The sequence below is a fragment of the Ochotona curzoniae genome, unplaced genomic scaffold, assembly GCF_017591425.1.
Source record: "Ochotona curzoniae isolate NIBS_2020 unplaced genomic scaffold, NIBS_Ocur_1.0 contig_1, whole genome shotgun sequence".
NCBI lineage: Eukaryota > Metazoa > Chordata > Mammalia > Lagomorpha > Ochotonidae > Ochotona > Ochotona curzoniae.
Genome location: NW_024464918.1, coordinates 42,979,202 through 42,987,267, shown reverse-complemented (window position 1 = coordinate 42,987,267; position 8,066 = coordinate 42,979,202). Strand labels below are relative to the sequence as shown.

At 43.8% G+C, this 8,066-nt stretch overlaps 1 pseudogene; it reads left to right on the top strand.

Annotated features, from left to right (window-relative positions):
• Positions 1-4,386: 4,386 nt before the first annotated feature.
• Positions 4,387-6,422, top strand: LOC121152562 (annotated as a pseudogene).
• Positions 6,423-8,066: the final 1,644 nt, after the last annotated feature.

Here is an 8,066-nt window from a genome sequence, read left to right as displayed (position 1 = left end):
GTCCAGACCCACTTTCAGCTCTCACTCTCATCTACTACATGCTATAGCCACTATTTGCAGTTTCTGAAGTCTTAACAGGCCACAGCCCTTTGGAAGTGTGACCTTGCTCTTGGAATCCCCAACCCTGAAGATCCAGCTCAGCTGCTGTGACTCCAGGGGCCTGTGGCCAGAGAACACCCCCCACACACAGCTTTTCCTCTAAGCACCCTGCCCCAGTTCTGGTCACTTTCCACCCCAAGGAGTGTGTTGGTGTAGAAGTTCCTTAAGGGCAAGCTCCAGCAGAGAGTCATCCTGTGTCCTAGAGCCCAGTGTTGGACTTTTCGTCTGGAAGGTGATTGTCAGCATGCCCAACTAAGTTACTTTCTGTGCACCTGAATGGTGAGAGGAGGAGTGTCTTTAATTTCACTTTCTGGTCCAGTTGCCCTGACAAGAAGTTCAAGTTCAAATGGAAACATGAGAGTCAGCATCTTCCCCTGACTTGGGGAAGATGGAGTTTTTGGTATGGAGGATGGATTGGCTGTAGGTTTTTTGTAGAAGTCCATGTTAGGTTAAGGATGTCTCCTGCTTTTCCTAGTTTGTTAAGTGCTTTTGTTATAAAGAGGATTTTTAGCACATGCTTTTTCTGTATCCACGAAGATGATAAAATGGTTATACCCCCATTAGTCAATTCACAAGGAGTCTTAGATTAATTGGTGTTCAGATGTTAATCTAACTTTGTGCTGCCAGGATAAATCCCACTTGGTCATGGTATGTAATATTTCTTATGTAGAAGAGTTGTACTAAGGATTTTTATGTTTATATTCACAAGAGGAATGTGTAGTTTTCTTGCCTTGTCTTTGACTTTGGCATAAGAGAAATACTGGTCCCAGAATGAATTGGGAAGTGTTTCTTCTTCAATTATTTGGTTGATATTAGATGTTTGATATGATTCAGAAATGATGTTATTTCAGCTGATCTTTTCTTTGTATGTAGTTTTATTAATAGCATAATATCTCCTTTCAGGTCTGTGTATTTTTGTTGAATTTATTTTAATTATGTCTCTTCAAAATTAAAAATACATATTTATTTGTTTTTTAAAGGAGTAGAGAAAGGAAGAAACAGAGAAAAGAGATTTCCATCTGCTAATTTACTTCCCAGATAGCTCCAAAGGCCAGGGCTAGGCCAGGGCTAGGCCAGGGCTAGGCCAGGCTGAAGCCAGGAGTCGGGGGCTTTATCCAGGTCTTCCATGTGGGTAGCAGATTCCAAACACTTGGCCAATCTTCCACTGCTTCTCCCAGGCTATTAGCAGGGAGTGCTGGGACCCTGCACCCACGTAGGAGATCTAGAAGAGGCTCCTGCATTCTGACTCCTGGCTTTGGATTGGCTCAGCTCTGGCAGTTGCAATCATTTGGGGAGTGAACCAGTGGCAGATAGAGGATCTTTCTGTCTCTCCTTCTCTCTGTAAATCTGCCTTTTCAATAAAAATAGGCCATGTTTTGAAAGTTATCTATCTATTTATTTAAAAGGTAGAGTGACAGGGAGAGAGAGAAGAGGGTAAAGAAGAGAGACATGGAGAGAGGTGTTCTACTTTTTTTTTTTTAAAGGATTTAGTTATTTTTAAAGATTTATTTATTTGTATTGCAACATCGGATATGCAGAGAGGAGGAGGAACAGAGAGGAAGATCTTCTATCAGATGATTCACTCCCCAAGTGAGCGCAACAGCCAAAGCTGAGCTGATCTGAAACCAGGAGCCAGGAGCTTCTTCCAGATCTCCCATGCGGGTGCAGGGTCCCAAGGCTTTGGGCCATCCTTGACTGCTTTCCGAGACCACAAGCAGGGAGCTGGATGGGAAGTGGTGCTGCTGGGATTAGAACCGGTGCCTATATGGGATCTCAGAGCATTCAAGGTGATTACCTTAGCTGCTAGGCTACCATGCCAGGCCTGATTTATTTATTTATTATTTTATGACAGGCAGATTTACAGTGAGAAGAAAAAAGGGGGAGAGAGACCTTTCATTTGCTGTTTCACTTTCCAAATAGTTATAATGGTTGATCCAAAGCCAGGCGTTAGGAGCTTCTTCCAGGTCTCCCTGGGCGCAGGGGCTCAAGGATTTGAGTCTTCCTCTGCTTCTTTTCCAGGCTATAAGTAGGAATCTGGATTAGCAATGGAATAGCTGGGACCTGAACCATCTGGCAGTGCTGCAGTTGGAGGATTAGCCTGTTGAGCCATGATACCAGCCCCAGGATTGGTTAACTTGTAGGTTAATTCCCTAAAAGGCCCAATAGCCAGAGTTGAGCCAAGCCAAAACCAGAATCCACAAATTAAATCTCATGGGTGGCAAGAACTTAAGCAGTTGGACCATCTTTATTGCCTCTCAAGCATATTAGCAGGAAGCTGGATCTGAGACAGAGTGGGAATCGCTTGTTGGCCTTTTGACTAAGATCAAATGTGTGAGACAGAGTGGGACTGGATCCCAGGTACTCTGATATAAGATGCAGGCATTCCAAAAGGTGGCTTAACTCGTGGAACCACAATTCCTGTCTGCCTACCCCTCTTAAAAAAAAAGATTTATTTATTTATATTGGAAAAATAGATACACAGAGAGGAGAGACAGATGAAGATCTTTCATCCAGTGTTCACTCTCCAAATGGCTGCAACAGTTCATGTACCAGTTATGCCACTTCCTATCCAGCTCCGTGCTTGTGACCTGGGAAAGCAGTAGAGGACAGCCCAAAACCTTGGGACCCTGCACCTGAGTGGGAGACCAGAGGAATCCCCTGGCTCCTGGTTTCGGCTCAGCTCAGCTTTGCCATTTTGGCCTCTTAGGGAGTGAATCAGCGGACAGAGGGTCTTTTCTCTTTGTATCTCCTTCTTTGAGTTTATCTGCTTTTCCAATAAAAAAAATAAATAAAGCAAATCCTTAAACAAATAAATAAATAAACTTAGTGAACTTTGCTTTAGAGTCTAACACATGATCTGTCTTAGAGAATGTGCCTTGTGTACTCTAGGCTGGTTGATTGGAGTGGCCTATAGATGTTTATGAGGTCTGGCTGGTTTCCAGCATTGTTTAAGACATCTGCTTCCTTGTTAATCATCTGTGCTTCATACAGCTGTCTCTTCTATGAGCTGACAAAGACTTCTTTAAAGATTGGTTTCATTGTCCTATAGAGATTTAGTTTTTGCATTCTAACTACCCACTTGGCCTAGCTACACAAATATAATGTTTTTCATAGGAACAAACTCTGTATTTCTCTAATCCCTGGGTTAATGTAGAATATTGGTTTTAAGGCTTAGAATGCAAAATGTCAGCAAAGTATGGCTCCCATCCCTTTCCTCCTAGGAATATGTGATTCCCAAAGACGGCTTCTAGAGATAAATCAACTCTGGATCAGCTATTTGACCAGGGCAATATTTCCTTCCTTTCTCTCCCTTTCCCTCCTTCCTATCCTCCCAGTATTCTTCTATCCAGCCCTATATATCCTGACTATATATGTCCAACCATATTATCTATGAGAGAGCATCTCTTTGTCCCATGTACTCTTCTACCCATCCTTCTAGTCTACTTGCTTCCCTGCCTTCTTTTCTTTCTTCCTGTCACCTCCTTTCCTTTATTCTTTTCCATTAATCATCATCACACATCCTTCTGGCCATCCTATTCTTCTTCCTTTTCATCCCTCTGTACTTGTATTTATCTGCCTTTACCTCCTCCTTTCTCTCAGAATCTCCTTTTCTCTGTTCCTGCTCTTCTGTCCTTCCTATTGCCTATCCATCTGTTTTGAACAATGGAACTTCAGATGGGGCTCAAACTGCTGAAATAGCTGAGCTCAAGACAAGAATGGTGGGGAGCTGGAGTGAGGGGCCCTGGTTTCTCACCCTCATTTGCCTCCCAGGAATCTGCTGACTGGCTAGTGATCTCCTTCTGTCACAGAAGTTTGCAAAATACCTGCTGTTACCTAGACACAGTGCCAGGCACTGGGAGTGAATAAACCTAGTGTCTACTCTTTGAGTTCAAGATTATCAATAGAGTTTGAAACAAACTCAGTGTGGCAGCCTTTATGAGGGTGATGAGTAGAACCCTTAGGAGATAGTAGGAGAATTTCTTGGAGGAATAAATGCTTGGATGGGAGTTGAAAGCTGAATGTTTGTTGGGAGCATCAAAAAAAGTGACAGCATTGGGAGATGCAAAAAGCAAAAATGTCACAGAGAGGCAGGGGCAATGTTCTGGTTTGTAACACCTGATCAACTTGGGACAGATATGTGTCAGGAGCATCAGCAGTCCCTGTGCAGTTGTGGACTGTCAGACTGATTGGCTGTGGTTGGAGTCAGACGCAAGCAATGTGGCAGGGTAGAGGATCTCTTGAGAGCAAGGGCTGAGCATAGGACTAGGAGGTGACCAAAGCCATGTCATGTCACTAAATACTTCATCCTTTCATGCCAAATGGGTTGTGAGGAAGGCAACAGGGACAGCAGTGCAAAAATTGCTCACATGAAAGACTGTGCTTGTGTCGGATCCCTGCTTACTAAATTCCTCGAGTAAGAGAAAGCCCTGCCCTGCTCACAATATCCTTCAGCAGTGCACGGTGGGGATTCTGTGCTTCTCAGAACCTGGCCTGTTCCACGAGCAAAGCATGGGAAACAAGAGCTGGCTGAGATAGTTCTCAAAGCTGCAAAAGTGGCATATCCGGTGTCAGGAAAATCTTGTGCAGGCACCACCTATCTGGAGAGTCTACTAAGTGTGGAAGCCACCCAGCTAACCAAACATCCAAAGGAACCCAGCATTGCTTTGGCAAGTGCAGGAGGACTGGAAGGAGGAGCCAACGAGAAAGAATGGCCATGTTTGCTTTGTGGAAAATTAAATTTGCCTCATCCAGTTTCTCCTGTAGGATTTATAGAGTAGTTAAAAGTCAATGAGGTCAAGAGTTTGCAATTTTTCATGAAAGTTGATGATTAAGGTTCTTTTCTTTTAAACAAATATACTTTTATCTTTTTGAGAGAAAATGAGAGAGAGAAAGAATGAGAAAGCAAGGTACCAGACCCACCTGACCCAAACCCTGCTATGGTTTTCATCTTTGAGTAAGGCTGATAAAATGGAAGGATTAAGTGAGATGATGTATGTTGGGGTTGGCGACATACACTGAATGCTGTGTAAATGCCAGCACTGTGGGACAGGGCCCAGAGGCCCCTAACACAAGCTGGCATCAATTCATGTTTTCTTCCAGAGAAGATGTCTTTTATCTGCCACCAAATACCCAAATACATCACCTTGAGGACATTATGTGGCTTTCCTTAGCACTTCTTTTTCAGGCAGATCATCTTGACAAAAGCTAGATCTATCAAGAGGTCTCTGAACCCTATGAAATACAAATCTACAGATAAGATGTTCATCTCGGTGTTGTTTAGCATGGATAAGTATGGAGCTGTAAATAACACAGATGTCCAAAGAGAGGGAATAGTTAAATAAATGATAGAGCTTCCTTTAAGGGGAATTGTAAATGAGCAAGAACTTAGGTCTCAAAAGAACCTTTTTCCCCCTGAGTTTTAAAAACAGTTTATTTGAAAGGCAGAGTGAGAGAGAGAGGGGAGGGGGAGAGAGAGAGAGAAGTCTTCCATCTGGTGGTTCATCTCCCAAATGGCCATAATGGCTGGGATTTTGGCAGGCCGAAACCAGGAGCTGGGAGCTTCTTTTAGGTCTTCCGCATGGGTGCCAGGGCTTGTGGACTTTGGCTCTCTTCCACTGCTTTCCCAGGCACATTAACTGGGAGCTGGATAGAAGTGGAGCATCCAGAATTGGAATCTGTGTCCATATGGGATGCTGGCTCTGCAAGTAACAACTAAACCCATTGTGCCATGACTAATTTTTTTCTGAATGAAATTCTTCAGCATCTAAGCAATATCAACCATATAATAAGTGTTCAATATTACTAAGGAACAAATGAATGAATAAATGAAGGAAAATTCATTTCCAGGAGGCATCTACTTGGGTGTTACATTGCTGCATGGGCTAAAAAAGGAGCCTAGAAGAGCTGGGGGTAGGTTTGAGAGGCCGCATGGGGGCTGGGCAGCAGGAAGTGGGGAACAGGGAAGTAGACTACAGACTAATCAGAGCAATAGAGCAGGCTATTTCGGGTGCTTTTTCGATGGTGAGCACTCTAACTCTCCTTCATGGCCCACAAAGTTCAAATATATAGTGCCTGGCATGGCTTTTGCAATTAGAGGTGTTTCTGGAAGATTCAATGAAACACAGAGGTTTTCCTCTCCCTGCTAATCCTGAAGGACTGTCAGACTGCACCTGAACGTTCTCTTGTTTCAAAGCACAGTCCTCAGAGTGTTGGTATTGTCATGAACAATCACTGCAGGAAATGAGCTCCACAAAAGAGACCTGCAAGAAGTGTATCGCACAGACTACATGCAACCCATCAGAGAGAACGTGGAGGAAGAGTGAAATCTCTTATGACAGAGGCTGCAGAACAAATCAAGCACATCCTGGCTAATTTCAGTTCTAGATGGGTGAAAACGGGAAGCCAGATGGCTCACTGCCTCTGCTGGACTACAGTGAGGATGGTGTGAACCTGTTTATGATTTTTGTTAAGGCTGGCTTGGAAATGGAAAAAACGATAACAGGTTTGCAATGACTTTGGGTCTGTCGCTGCTCAGCATAACCAGTTGCTGCTTGTCATCCACACGCAGCAGGACTTAGGGAACGGACTAACATTACTTTGAGCTCTTCAATTATTTTGACTGTGCTGCATTGCATTATAGAGAAACAGATTCTCGTGTTGGTTATTTAGAAATAAAATGCACTTAAACTCCAAATGAATGAGAAAGAACTGCAGACACAGGCCTAACCTGGAGAATACCACAGGCATCCAGTTACTAGAGTATTATCCTGTAGAAAACAATTGAGAGACCTGTGTCATGACATTGCAGGCTAGGCTTCTGCCAACAACGTGAGTATCCCATATGCACACCACTTTGGGTCCCACTGCTCCACTTTTGAGCCTGCTCCTGGCTTATTGCCTAAGAAAACAGCAGAGTAGCTCAAGTCCTTAGGCCCTGGGCGGTCACTTGGGAAATACAGAGGGGGCTCCTGGCTTCGGATTGGCTCAACTATAGCTGTTACTACCATTTAGGGAGCGAACCAGTAGATGAAAGATCTTGCTCTCTCTCTTTGTCTCTCCTTTCTCTGTAACTCTGCCTTTCAAATAAAAAGTAAAATAAATATTAAAAAAACCCAATTTAATGACATGGAAAAATGTTCACCATATATTGTTAAAATAGTGGGGTCTAGAAGGTGTTGTGCAGCTGCAGTCCCATTTTGGTGAAAATAGAAAAACATTTGCTCAGTTCTGGATGGTGCGATTGAGGAGCATTTTTTCTTTGATTTTTCAATTTTTATATTTGCCTCCGAATGGCATCTACTGCTTGTGAAAACAATGTGATGTGTTGGATGTGCTTGAGCTGTCCTTATTGTGTTTGACTGGTTAGTAAAGAAATTGAGCTACAGATCAAAGGACACTGCCGAGGTCAAGCCAAGACAGAGTGGCTGGGTGATTTATGACCAGATCCAGTGACCTTTCCACTTGATTACGAGAAGACACCTCCTTAGCTGCCTTTTGAGTGCCCCAGGATCACAGATCGATCCAGATGCATCAGAGAGGTAGACCACTGCTTCTCTCCTTCACTCACCCGCTGATGCTACAGATTTCAGAGAACAATCATCGCCTAGGAGCGTGGCAGAGGCTCCAAGCACATCCCTTCTTCTCCTGTTTCAAAGGACACTCAACCAGGTTTTTATTTCTCTAAAGATCAGTTGCATGGGCAGAGAATCCTGTGAGCAGGATGGGCTGTGACGCCTCCTGCACACTGAGGCAGTGATCAGCTGTGATTCAGATCTGCAGACAATTTCCTTTACGACGTTCATTGAGTGATAGAAACGTTCAGAGACAGAGATGGAGAAACAAATGGGGAAGGCTAAACTCAGCAATCCTGGGACTCACAGGCTTTTCATTAGTACCAGGTGAGTCATCCAAGAGATCAAGGCCAAGGTTGTCCAGCCAAGACCAAACCCAGGTGCTTTTGTCTTCTA